This window comes from Equus przewalskii, chromosome 8, assembly GCF_037783145.1.
Source record: "Equus przewalskii isolate Varuska chromosome 8, EquPr2, whole genome shotgun sequence".
In the NCBI taxonomy this organism is placed as follows: domain Eukaryota; kingdom Metazoa; phylum Chordata; class Mammalia; order Perissodactyla; family Equidae; genus Equus; species Equus przewalskii.
In genome coordinates, this window is record NC_091838.1 from 65,273,221 (window position 1) to 65,286,290 (window position 13,070).

The 13,070-nt window shown below is 41.9% G+C and overlaps 1 long non-coding RNA gene across 2 annotated transcripts; it reads left to right on the top strand.

Moving 5' to 3' along the window:
* The first annotated feature begins 351 nt into the window (after nt 1-351).
* On the top strand, nt 352-12,829 carry LOC139085118 (uncharacterized). 2 transcript variants are annotated; one of them, XR_011543169.1, is made up of 3 exons: nt 352-479; nt 9,454-9,591; nt 12,587-12,829. It is a non-coding gene; the product is annotated as an uncharacterized lncRNA (long non-coding RNA). The 2 variants fall into 2 exon arrangements; XR_011543170.1 differs by lacking the exon at nt 9,454-9,591 and having other exon boundaries at nt 360-479.
* Nucleotides 12,830-13,070: the final 241 nt, after the last annotated feature.

Consider the following 13,070-nt stretch of genomic DNA (forward strand, 5'->3'; position numbering starts at 1 on the left):
TGGAAAACAACTTATTTGTCTTTGGTGGAAAGTAAAAATGATGACTGCATAAATATAATTTGAGAAGCCACGGCTTCTCAGCTGGTGGCAAGGTCTGAAGTTCCCTCCTTCTATATTTCAAAGGTACTATGTTAGTACTTCTCTTTTCGTCATGGACAATTTTATATTCATATGGGAGCAAATGCTTGGAGAAATGGGATGGCAATAGCCTTCAAAATAACCCAAAAAGCTTATTTAGACTTTTCACATGTGAGGGACTGTTCGCTTTACATATACTAACTCATGCAATCCTCATGACAGTTCCATTTCATAGATGAGAGAACTGTGACATAGGGAGATTGTGACTCACCTGAGGTCACGGGGTTCTGGGACTGGCACAACCTTAGCTGCTCTACCATCGACATCCACGCTGTTAACAACTATACTTTCTGTCCCTTCTCTGCTGTTCCCATTTTACCTTCTTCACCATCTTCCTTAAGGTAGGACACCGTAGCAATGCTTCTCCTAAATAATTGCCATGAAACAGAAACTTGAGCAGCCAAACGGCCTCTGTTTTAACCTATCTCTAAGTCACTTGGCTTAAGATATATGTGGCACTTAAGAAAGGTACAGGGGTGCCTGTGATCATGAGGAGAAGAGGTGAAGAAGAGCATCCATTCTGTGCCAGGTACTGGTCCAGGGCCTTTCTATGTTTGTGCGGGTTTCCCATGGATGAAGCAACTCATCCAGGTGTAGGAGACAGTGATGGGCTTGCAAGAGTGAGAAGGATGGTCTTTCTCTATGTTCAGGGACCCAGGGGACTTAAAAAGTCGTGAGAGAGAATGCTCTGTCATGGTGTGCTATTCAGTTTGGAAACACTCTCCAACTCAGCCATGCTAGATTGGGGGTGTGCTTTGGGAAAGTGGCTGACAGTGCGTGTCAGCGAAAGCAGCTGGGTAACCTAAAAGTCTGTACTGTGGGAACTGACCCAAGAGGTGGGATAAGCAGATGAAACTTGTATCATATACTAGTCCTCCAGGGGAGAGAGACTTCTGTATTCACAGAGGTTCTTTCTGCACCCCTGGCACGTGCCTGCTGACCACAGCAGCTGCATTAAGCTGAGCCCCTCCTTGGCCTCATGGTTTGGTGGTTGAAGACATGTGGCAGCACAGTGGGATGCTTGGGTAGTGAATCTGACAAGGAGGCCAGATGGCTTTCACCCTGAGACAGTGACAGCTGCAGCCACATTGAAAGTATGCAGCCACCAGTGGGACTGAGCAGCTCTTCTCTCTGCAAATCCAGGGCTAAATATCTGGATTGAGGAAGGGCCACACAGGAGTGGAAACCTGGAGGACCAAGAACTTCTTATGAAGAAAAGATGAGGGCTGGGGCTGGAGTGATTAATTTAATTTAAATATTCCAATAGCTGGGTTTGAAGCTATTTTATACCCTAAAAGGGTGAAGAAGGAAGTGTACATCTATCATTGCATGAGTCCTTAGAATATTCACCAAAGTGCATATTATTATCTACATTTTGTGGATGAAGCAATTGAAGCTGAAACAGATTAAGTGACTTGCCCAAGGTCGTATGATTGGCAGGTAGGTGGACGCCAGTTTGGCCTGTAAAATGTGTTTGGGTGCTGTAGCACCAAAGCACAAACATACTAGTTTAAAGAGTGAGAGTGCCCAATTTTACCAGCATGAGATATCCACTCCTCTGGGCCAGCCGATAACCAGAAGGAGCAGGTAGCTTGCCAAGGAGATCCTATTATGACTGTGTTTTGTAATAGGCATTATTAGGGCAGAGAAGGATGACCTAAGATGTGGGATGGGATTGGTCCAACGTCTAGAAGCCATTGTTCTCTCCTTATCCTTTTTTTTTTTTAAAGATTTTACTTTTCCTTTTTCTCCCCCAAAGCCCATTGGTACATAGTTGTACATTTTTAGTTGTGAGTCCTTCTAGTTGTGGCATGTGGGACACAACCTCAGCATGGCTCAATGAGTGGTGCCATGTCTGCACCTGGGATCTGAACTGGCGAAACCCTGGACCACCGAAGCAGAGTGTGTGAGCTTAATCACTTGGCCCTCGGCCCGCCCTCTTTATCCTTTTTTAAATGATCACGTCAAGCCCAGTCAGGCCATCATGATAGAGTAAACGATCTCTTGCCTTTTAGGCAGCAGCTAGCAGGGACGCTGGCTAGCTGTGTTCCGAGGCTATCTTAAGGTTGTTCCAGGGGCTGCCAGCAGCAGTGGAATTATAGTAGGCACAGTTTCTGAACTCAAAATTGTGACATCCTATAGTCAGTGACTTTTTAAGTGCCTGCCACATCATAAACTCCCTTTTGAGAAAAGTGCACATTACTTATTTTAGTGTTTGCCAACTCATGTGCCTGCAAAAGTCAGGCACGTAAATAAATGAGTGAAGCTAGTTGACATTAGGGAGATTCAGGGACTATGGTGAACTGGAGAGCTCAGGCGCCTTTTAAAGGGGTCAGCCACTACTCAGTCCCTGTTGACTGTAGCTGGTGTTTTCTAATATTCTGGTTTTTCAAGAGAAGCTGGAAATCTGGATTTTTACATGAAATCTCCCTATGTAAAACTGTTGATTGAGCATTATAAAAATAATAATAATGTATGAGCCGATATTGTGCTAATCAAAACAAACATGTCTGTGGCGGCTTCCAGCCTCTTGGTTGCAGTCATCACTGTGCACAGAGGTTTAGGATTAGCACTTCACCCTCAGCACCTCTGTGCCGCCGTCAGCTGATTGGAGAGGAAATGGCCCAGAGCAATGGCAGCCCTCTTTGGGTTCTTCCTGGAAAAGACCTGTGGGAAGCATCCTCTTCAGTGGGAAAGCTGTATTTTGGACGGTGAACGTTCACCTCAATCAGGTCCTCCCTCCTGGGGAATAGGAACAGAAGACAGAGAGTTAAGTCATAACAACAGGAGTAGAAGAAGTAGAGCCCAAGACTCACCAAGGAACCTTAATGGCAAAGCCTTGACCTTGGATGCCTGCTGCTAAGAGGCTGATCACGTGATGGAATGGCTAGAGCTGTTGTGGCATACAGTGGGTTGCTGGAGCTAATGCTGTTTTCTGAATGAACGTCAGGTTTTTCTTTTTCCTTTTATTTTTGAGGAAGATTAGCCCTGAGCTAACATCCGCTACCAATCCTCCTCTTTTTGCTGAGGAAGACTGGCCCTGAGCTAACATCCGTGCCCATTTTCCTCTACTTTATGTGTGGGATGCCTGCCACAGCATGGCTTGACAAGCAGTGTGTAGGTCCGCCCCCGGGATCTGAACTGGCAAACCCCAGCCCTTGAAGCAGAACATGCAAACTTAACTGCTGCACCACCAGGCTGGCCTCTCAGATTTTTCTTCATGTCCTGTTTTATCTCTACAATGTAACCCATTAACCTACGTAAACCTGAATATACCTGGGAATCCTGTAATTTCAGAGATGCTGGGCAATGCAGGAATCTGTGCTCTGATATACACATTTGTTCATGGTAGAGCATCCCTTCCTCCTCACACTGATGGGATCTGGAGTCCACGTGATCCTGCCCCTCCTGCTGATTGGATAAGCGGGCATACCTTGACAAAGTGGAACCAATCAGATTCTGCACCTGAGACTCTTCTTGTGGGCTGGACATTTCCGGTGAAATTCATTAACATAGTTTACAAGATGGGGATTCTGCTTCCTTTTCTAGCCTCATCACTCACCAATCTCCCTGACACTGTCTCCACTTCAGGCATTCAGGCCTTCTTTCAGGTCCACAAAAGGCTGTGATCTGTACTGCCTCAGGGCCTTTGCATGTGCAATTCTTGTTTCCTGGTGACTAGTTAGCTTATATACAGACTTTCAGATCTCAGTCCAAATGTCACCTCTTCAGGGAGATCTATTCTTATGCTTCAGATTGTATCAGAGCTTCATTCTCCCTCCCTCCTCATTATGCACTCTTCTGGCACTATACGCTTTCTGGGTCTTCATAACGTTAGTTTAATATGGCCCTTTATTATGGCTTTTCTTCCTGCATCCTTCATCATCACAGAAGTGGTTAAGAGCATTACCTGGGGGTCAGATTTCTTGGGCCCAAATCCTGGTTTTACTATTTAGTAGGTAGGTGATGTTGGACATGTTACTACCTCTCTCAGTCTTAGTTTGGTCACCTATTAAATGAGGATAGTAATATCAACCAGAAGGCTTCCTCCATTCTCTCTTGGGGCAGCCATTGAGTTTGAGTGATCTTCCCATCTTTCTGTGTGCCCTCAATCTATACTTGCAGAAGACTGATGCTTTTCAGAACATCAACTTAGATGTTTTTATTCCTAGTGTTTCTTTCTGGTATTTAGGTAACAAGAAGAAGTTCTGAGCTCATTGTCTCAAGAAAATGATGGCATATCAGAAGGAGAAGTAAAGAATATTTCCTTGATTTTTGTTTTTTAAAAGTCTAGGCATTCAGAGGGAATCTGAGAGGATGTGTGTGAACAGACTATCCTAGAGATTTGGGAGAATGCAAATGAGAAAAGAAAGATAAACAGCCCTACTGAGTTCCTGTAGTTCTGTGTGGCATGGGAACAAAGAATGATCTCAAGAGCTTAGGAACTTAGCCAGGAGAAAGCTTACAGTCAAGAATTGAGATGACATATCCCAAACCTGAGTGGATGAATGATTGACGACCAGGAGGAGGACCTAAGGAGAGAGACAACCTAATCCATGCCTGTGAGGGTAAATAGCAGCCCCCATAAAATGCCCTCATCCTAACAATGCATTAGCACTCTGTAGATGCCCCACAAATTAGAAGTAACCTTGGTTGCTTAAGATTAAACCTCCACTAATATGGGAACTTGCACTCGAAATAAAGTTCAGAAATTACAACAGACATATTTCTCTCACATTTGAGCTTGGAGACTAACATTCTTACATATTTTCTAAAAAGAATATATAACGAAGTTGTTTCAGTACCATTTGATAAGGAACACATCTTTTTTGCTATAGTTCTCAATAGCTGCTCCAGAGGTAACCAGACCATATCCAGCTACTTGAGCTCCAGCACCCCTCCTGGGATGGTCTCATCAGCAATGGCAAGGGTGACAGGTGACTGTACCTTATTAACAGTAATGACAATTCTGGCAAGGAAAGCCACTTGGGACCACTTTCCTGGAAGAGTGACTTGGTCTGTGGCAGGCACTTAAGGATTTATGAACTCTTTAGAGATGGGGTATCCTTGGTCCATGAGGCTTTGGGGAGAGAGGAAGGACATTTAAGTGGATTAAATTTCATAATATAGAGTCCCATTGGGTGATCTGATTAATTTCATATAGGATTTGCTGAGCATTTTTAGGAGAGCATTATTAGAGATTTGGCACTGTATATGAGGGTTGGGGGACTTTGGGGGTGCCTACAAGATGTAGATTTAAAAACACAGGATTGGTGCAGAGTGGAAAAATTTTAATTTGATCTTTGCTGCATTAATAGATTGAGGATGGTGAGATTTCCGGTCTTCTTGGTGAGGCCGGATGACAGCTGAAATCTTTTGGTTCACATTTTAAGAGGAACAGATAGAAAATAGAAAGCAATCAAGAAAGTGAAACCACGTTATATGAAAGATGGCTGAAGTATTTGGGAATATTTACCTACCAGAAAGAAGGCTCCAGGTGACACTACTGCCAGCTTTAAATATTCAAAAGCCTGTCACTCGAAAGAAGGATTACACTTATTCAGTAAGGCCCCAGGCTAGATCTAGGATCAGTAGGTACGAGTTATAGAAAGATAACTTTTAATTTACTACATACAGCAGGCAACTCAAATAGAGATGTCTGAGGATAGAATGGGCTGAGTTCATGGTCAAACAAGGAATTCAAGCATAGGTTATCAAGAATATTACAGAGACAAGGAGGTGCAGTGTAGTAGTCAAGGCTCAGAGACGGAATTGAGTTCCACTTTTGGCACTTACCAAATATAGGACATATAGCAAATTGCTTCATTTTTTTGCTTTAGTTTCATAATCTTTAAAATGGATATAATAATGTCTACTGCATAATTGTTGGCAAGGGTTAAATGACATAATTAACTTTAGTCTTTAGTTGTCTAGAGAGGGAACGTGTGTGTAGGTGCATGTGTGTATATGTGTGTGTGTGTGGGTGTGTGGCATTTCTGGCCTTCCTAACCTGAAGTTCTCTGATTCCAAAGTCTTTGGCAGAGAAAAGTTGTAAGAATGAGCTATTCTTCTGCATTGCATAGGTACTCCCCAGTATTTTGAAATGGGCTTAAAAGTCTTTGAAAGTGCTCCAGTTTGTTATGAAATTCTTTGTTTTGATGTGGTTTTCCCCAATCAAAATTTCAGTTTATAAGAGGTAGAAAATATTTGACACTTACTCTAGTGCCACCCAAGACTGAAAAATACCCCTCACTTTGCTTGTGCAGAATGAGGTATGAGGATATTTTACCTAGGAGTTGAAAAAGACAGAGAAGGATGAGCAATCACGATTCGGGCCCCTGGTTAATAGCATGATTTGATTGTGTTTACATATCAGACTTGTGTTTGGGGACCTCTGAGCCTCTGTGCACGTTTATCAAATTGCAAACAGCACCATTTATGCACAGCTGGTGATAAAGCACTACCACACAGCTGAATTGCTCTCCCAGTGGAAGATGATTATTTCCCAAGATAAAAGCTGGCTACCTGATGCCAGAGCAATTCATCAATTCAATGACAAAAAAAAAAAGGAAGGAAAAATCAGACAAATCCCTCTTTTGGTGTAGCGTAGGGTGAACAATTGGTTGATTGACTGGGTTTTTGGCTGCAAACACAGCCAAAGCAAACCTAAAACAGCATGAGGTATTCACGGGAATTGTCATTTATAATATAATTGTTTCTGCTAAGCTTTCTTTTTGGTTTCCAATTTGCTCCCAAGTTAACTGTGGAGGCCGAAGTGAAGTGGTTACATCATCATTAAGGGGAATGGGTTTGTCTGCTAACAGGAATTGTGGTTTTCCAATTTGATGGCACTGTGTGGTTTTTAATGATAACTTCTATGGATGGCAGAGGTTTGGTTTGTAAAAAGGGAGAAACTCTATCCTGAAATCAATACTCTTCAGAGGAGACATCTCAAAATCTAAGAGCAACTGCCCTTTGAATTTTGTTTTTCTAGCCACAAGTAAGGTGGAGTGGAATATCCCTCAGCTTTGAAGTCAGAAAGAACTCATTCATTTGTTCATTTACTCAGCGTGCTTTCATGGAACTCTTTGTTTATTGCCAAGTACCATGGTAGGCTCTGGGAATTCAGCAACAGACTGACAAGCTATTTCCCCCATAGACATTACAACTTAGTAGGACGGTGGAGGTGGAGGGACTAGACAATCAATATTTAAATATTCTTCAAGTCCTGGCCTCTGTATTTTCTATTTTTGTGACCTACAGTAACTTATTAACTTACCCAATGGTGCCTCATGCATAGCAGGGCTCAGCGAGTGATAGTTTTCTTAACTTTACTTCCTACCCTATAGGGCCCTAGAAAAAGACCAAACTGGCTGCGTCTCAGTTTTGGTTGATGCCCTGCTTGGGGCCAGAAAAATGAAGATCCTTGTTATCCCTCGGAAGTGTAGGTAGATCGTGGATGAATTGGCTTATTGTCTAAGGTTCCCGTGAAGGTCTTTCTTTTAGGGCCCAGAACTAATCAATCTCCATCTTGCCTTACCAAAGAAAATACTTCCAGATGAACTACTTTCAACCCGTTAATGTTATTTTTTAAAATCCTACTGCACATAGCTTGTCTTGACTGTGGACTTATTCTACCTTTTCCTGAATTTCCACCAATTAAGGTGTTTAAGAAAAGCTGTGAAGGGTAGTGGTCCTTGTAATCACCCTCCAGGAGGTGGAGCTTGTTTTGGGGTGCTGTTAGGACGACTGTGTGGTTGCCTTGTTAGAGATTGGGACATGGAAGAACAGATGGTGAATCTATTGACAGAGAAATAAATATCATTATTAATCAATAATTATAATTTTAAGTGTAAACACAGTTTATGAAGGATAAAAAATGTAGTCCACAATGCTGTTTCTCAAATAAAATATGTTTGGAGTTCCAAACAATTGAATTGAAAAAATTTTTGTCCTACATACAGCCCATTGGGAAGTTGAGGGCATGAATAAAATATGAATGGAACGTTCCCTTCATCCTCTCCTATTACCCTTCCCTTGCTCCAGGTACTTCTAATTTATATTTCATTCTTAGTATAGATTTCTTGTGTGGTACCCAAATCTTTTCTCCTTGAAAACTTAGTAAATCTATATTATCCAGCAGAAAAAAATATTAAGAAATGTTTTAAAATATTGACAAAACTCCCACTCTCCCCAGAAGATGCTTGTTTTGCTCTGGCAGCTATCAATCTAGTTCTTTAGTTGTGCTTATAGGACAAGATGCCAAAAGGAAATCTCAAGAAGCTTGGAAGAGACAAGAAGGATTTTCATTGAAAAAGGCAGAGTTATTGGCAGGAGGGAAAAAAAAATCCAGAAAGGATAACTAGGAGGCAAAGATTCTATTGGGAGGGACCTTGAGAGCTTGGAGGTGGGTAGGAAAAAGATTTTGTGGGCAGCTGCCATGTATGCGATACACAGAGAGAATGATAAAGGAAAGAAAGAGGATTTTACAAAGTTTGGCTCTCCATTATAAATGTAATTTACTCCTGGCCTTCTTTTAGCAGAATAAAGTAAAGATGTAAATTACATTCCAATTATTCTGGCTTCTGGGTAGATCTTTTTTCTTTTGGGCATGCAATTGTAAGGAGAGTTGGGGGCTCAGAATGGCTTTATGAAATTTAACTTTGAATAAAGCATTGAATCCATTCTATCATTTTTGTTCTTTAAAACTCCCTGTTTTTCCAGGTATCCTTTAAGACATTTCTTCAGTGTTGGGAAGAAATAGCAGAAAATCCAAGGGCTTTCAAGTTAGATAAATCAGAGTTGGAATCCTAACTCCTCACTTGCTAGCTGTGTCTCCTAGGACAAGTCATGTCACCTCAACAAGCTTCGGCTTCCTCATCTATAATATGGGGTTAAGAGTACTACTCTGTAACACTGTTGTTATCACGGAAACAAAGGGACAGTTAGCAAAATGTCTTGAAAGGACTGGGCTTCACCAGTCTGAGTCCCTTTAGGAAACAGATGGCCCATTCAAATTAGGAAAATTTGAAGAAAGTGTACTAGCAGGACTATTTTTAAAAAATGAAGTATAGGAAGGGTATAGGAAATTGCAAAGGACAGTGCAATACTCTGGGGCTACCAGCTTCACGCCTGAAGGACTGAGTAGAAAGAGTGGACCCAGGAGACGGAGAAGCCTGTGTAGAGAAACCTACCAGAGAGCTGCTGAGACCTTCTGTGGAGAGATGTGGTCAGCCCTTGGCAACCTCTGAGGTATCGGGAAATGAATAGGGCAGCTTCCATCCTTTTCTCCTTGTCTCCTTCCAATTCCTCCAGGGTCCTCTATTGGCCAAACCCAGCTTGAAGCCATTTGGTAAGAAAGTCCACTAAGGTCACAGGAGGTGAGCCATGGAGCAGGGTGGAGAAGGATGGAAAGTGGGGCTGAGGGCAGATTGAACACATCCATCAAGCTCAGTAAGTGTTATTTTCCTTCTCCTTTTTTCTTTCCCTATAGCATGGACAAGAGGGTATCTTACCCATGGAAGAATAAGCACATTGTAGAGCTGTTACTAGTCTCTGAAGGACTGTGCTGTACATGTGAGTTCTATAGATTGTGACACAACACAGACATGGCTCTAGAGCTGGAAATGAACACACACCAATCTTTATTTAAAGGACAGCAGGAGAAGCACAGCTGGTCTAATGCCTGACTCCCCATGAGAATGATGATACAGAGAACTTGCTATGCGGGTCAGAGATAAACAGGAGCTCTTGTTTCAACAGTGGCTTTTCAAGTTTGCCTCTTGGCACGAAACTGACTCTGGCAGAGGGTGTCATATAAACAGGGCACAAGCCCAAGCATGTAAGCCAGTCACAACTTAGATACATTCTCACCCTCTAGCCCACAACCCACAGCTAGATGACATAGCTGATGGTAGGGTATCCTTTCAGAGAACATGCTATGGACCACTTGGAGCTTTTCAAAATTCGTAAATGAGTTGAAGAACCTTTGGGAAAGAATGCTTTGTCATCACTGGTGGTACAGATCTTTGATTGACAACATTTGTAAAGCCCCTGACCTTTGGATACATAACTATTCTCCTAAAACAAAACAAAACAAAACAAAATGAAAAACTCCTTTGCTGCCATAGTGGGCTGAGTGGTGGCCCCCCAAAACATATATCCATGTCCTAATCCCCAGAACCTGTGAATGTTACCTTATTTGGAAAAAAACCCTTTGTAGATATAATTAAGTTAAGGATATCAAGATGAAGAGATAGTCCTGGATTATTTGGGTGGGTCCTAAATCCAATACCAAGAGTCCTTATAAGAGACATACAGAGAACAGACACAATGAGGAGAAGTCTATATGAAGATGGAGACAGAGATTGATGTGGCCACAAGCCAAGGAAGCCAATGCCACCAGAACCTGGAAGAGGCACGGAATGGATTCTCCCTTAGAGCCTGTGTATGGAGTATGACCCTGGTTGTTGACTTCTGGCCTCCAGAACTGTGAGAGAATAAATTTCCATTGTTGCAAGTCAACAAGTTTGTGGTAATTTCTTATAGCAGTCCTGGAAACTAATACACCTCCTATGAAACCATCTGTGTTCTCACCTTGACTACAAAGCAGTTCGAGTCTTAGCAGCTTGAAGAATTATGGAAATAGTACAGAGATCAAACATCTTGGAATAAGTTTCTCTGAAGTTTACGAGAAATCGTCTTAAATCCTGGAAAGCTGTCTATCTAATTTACACCTTAAGTGCTGGCAAAAACATCATTAAGTTGAAAGAGGCAGAAGGAAGAGCATGGGAGGGAGGAATGACATGTCCTAGATTCTGGTACTGGCGTTACTCCTCGCTGGCTGTCTGACGTTGGAAAAGTCATTCAGGCACTCCAAGCCTCGATTTTCTTATCTCAAAAATATCTGTCCCACTTACTTTACAGACTTGGCAAGAAGATTACATTATATATGTTACTACCCATCAAACTGCAAAATGTTATATTATACATCGTGTTATGCAGAATATAAGCACAACATATATATTTCTTGAATTAAATTGGATCCTACTAACTCAGAATTTGCAATGATTCGGAAGAGGGATACATAGGAGTCAGGAAATCAGAATTTTAGTCCACGCTCTGTCATGAAGAAACTTGGACAAATTGTTGAACCTTTTAGGGACACAGTTTTCACAATTGTTAAGTGAAGGAGTTGGGTTGGATAATCTCTAATGTTGCTCCCATATCTCTGATTCTATAACATTTTAAGAAAATGGTGATTAGTAGGATGAGACCCTTGGTGAGCTTGTTCCTTCTGATGGATTAAATTTTCATGATGGATTAAATTGCACATGGTTGGCCCCAGTCTAGGACTTCACATGGTGCAGTCGTGCTGTTGCTTCATCTCTTAATTACATTTATCAAGGAGAAGTAAGCCTTTTCCCAGGATGCATAGCAAAAGTCTCGTAGCATCTCTTTGGCTCTGATTGGCTGAAATATCCATCTCTGAACCAATCACCGTGACCAGAAGGAATTCAGGGTGCTGGCTGAGTTAGGTCTGTGTCATGTGATTCATTGCTAAGGCAAGAATACAGCCCCAGTGTGCTGGAGCCAATCGATTGTAACATTTCAGTAATTTTCTGAGCTAGTTGCTAAACTCTTGGTAGCATTAAACTGGAAAGGTGGGAGTATTCACACCACAAATTAGGGCTTTATTTGTTTATTTTGGAGAGCTGGTTTACCAGCACTCAACTGGGTATAGTCCTGTCCAAGCAGAGTAGGAGAGGGTAGGATCACCCTCAAAAAAGGAGGTTGTTATCAAAATAAGGCAAGAATAAATGCTGCAGTTGGCAAAAAGCTATTCATTAAACCTGGAAACTCAAGATCAAAATATCCAACGTTGAGCTCTCTTGTTCTTCAACCTGCCTGGTCTCATGGATTTTCTGTCTTAATTGGTAGCCATCACTCCAATCACACACTTAAGTCTAAAATGCGATATTTAATTTTTGGATGCTTTTCTTTCTCTCATGACACAATTAAGCCTCTTTACTATTTTTCCATCTCTTCCTTTATTGTCACTGCCCAGTATGCAGATTTAAGCTTGTTTGATCTCTCCCTGGGCTATTTCAGGATTCTCCTAGTTCGTCTGCCTGCTTCAGTCTTATCTTTCTCAGATCCATCGGCACATCACCACCAGAGTGAGCCATCTAAAGCACATCTGACCAGGTCATTACTTCTTCCTAAATCACCTTCCATTGAGTAATGGATAAGGTCTGTGGTGGTTTCAAAATACGTTCACAAATTCTTCAATATCCCTCCCTTTAAGAGGTGGAACTTAGTTCTCTCTCCTTGAGTATGGGCTCAATGAATAGAATATAATGAAAATGATGATGTGTAACTTCCATGACTAGTTCATAAAAGGTATTACAGCTTCCTCCTGTTCTCTCTCTTGGTTCATTCACTCTAGCGGAAGCCAGTTGTCATTTTGTGGGAGCACTCAAGCATCACCATGGAGGGGTCCACAGAGCAAAAACCTGCGGCCTCCTGCCAACAACCATTTTGGAAGCAGATTCTGCAGCCCCAGTGAAAACTTTAAATGACTATAGTCCAGGCTGATGTCTTGACTGCAACCTCATGAGAAGTTCTGAACCAGAACCACCTAAGTGACTACTGAATTCTTAACTCATTAAAATTATGAGATAGCAACTGATTATTGTTTTACACTGCTAAATTCTGGGTGCAGCAATAGATAATCTGGTTTCAGCCTACCATTTTTTCTCCATCATTGAACTTACCACTTTTCAAAAACATATAAGTCTGTCTTCTCCATTATAGTCTGAGATTCCTGAAGCAGGTATAGTAACTCCCCAGTACACTGCTATGTCCCTCTGTAGCAGACTGTATTTCACAAAGATGGCTGCAATGATAGCTCCCATCCTAAGAGCTCTTCT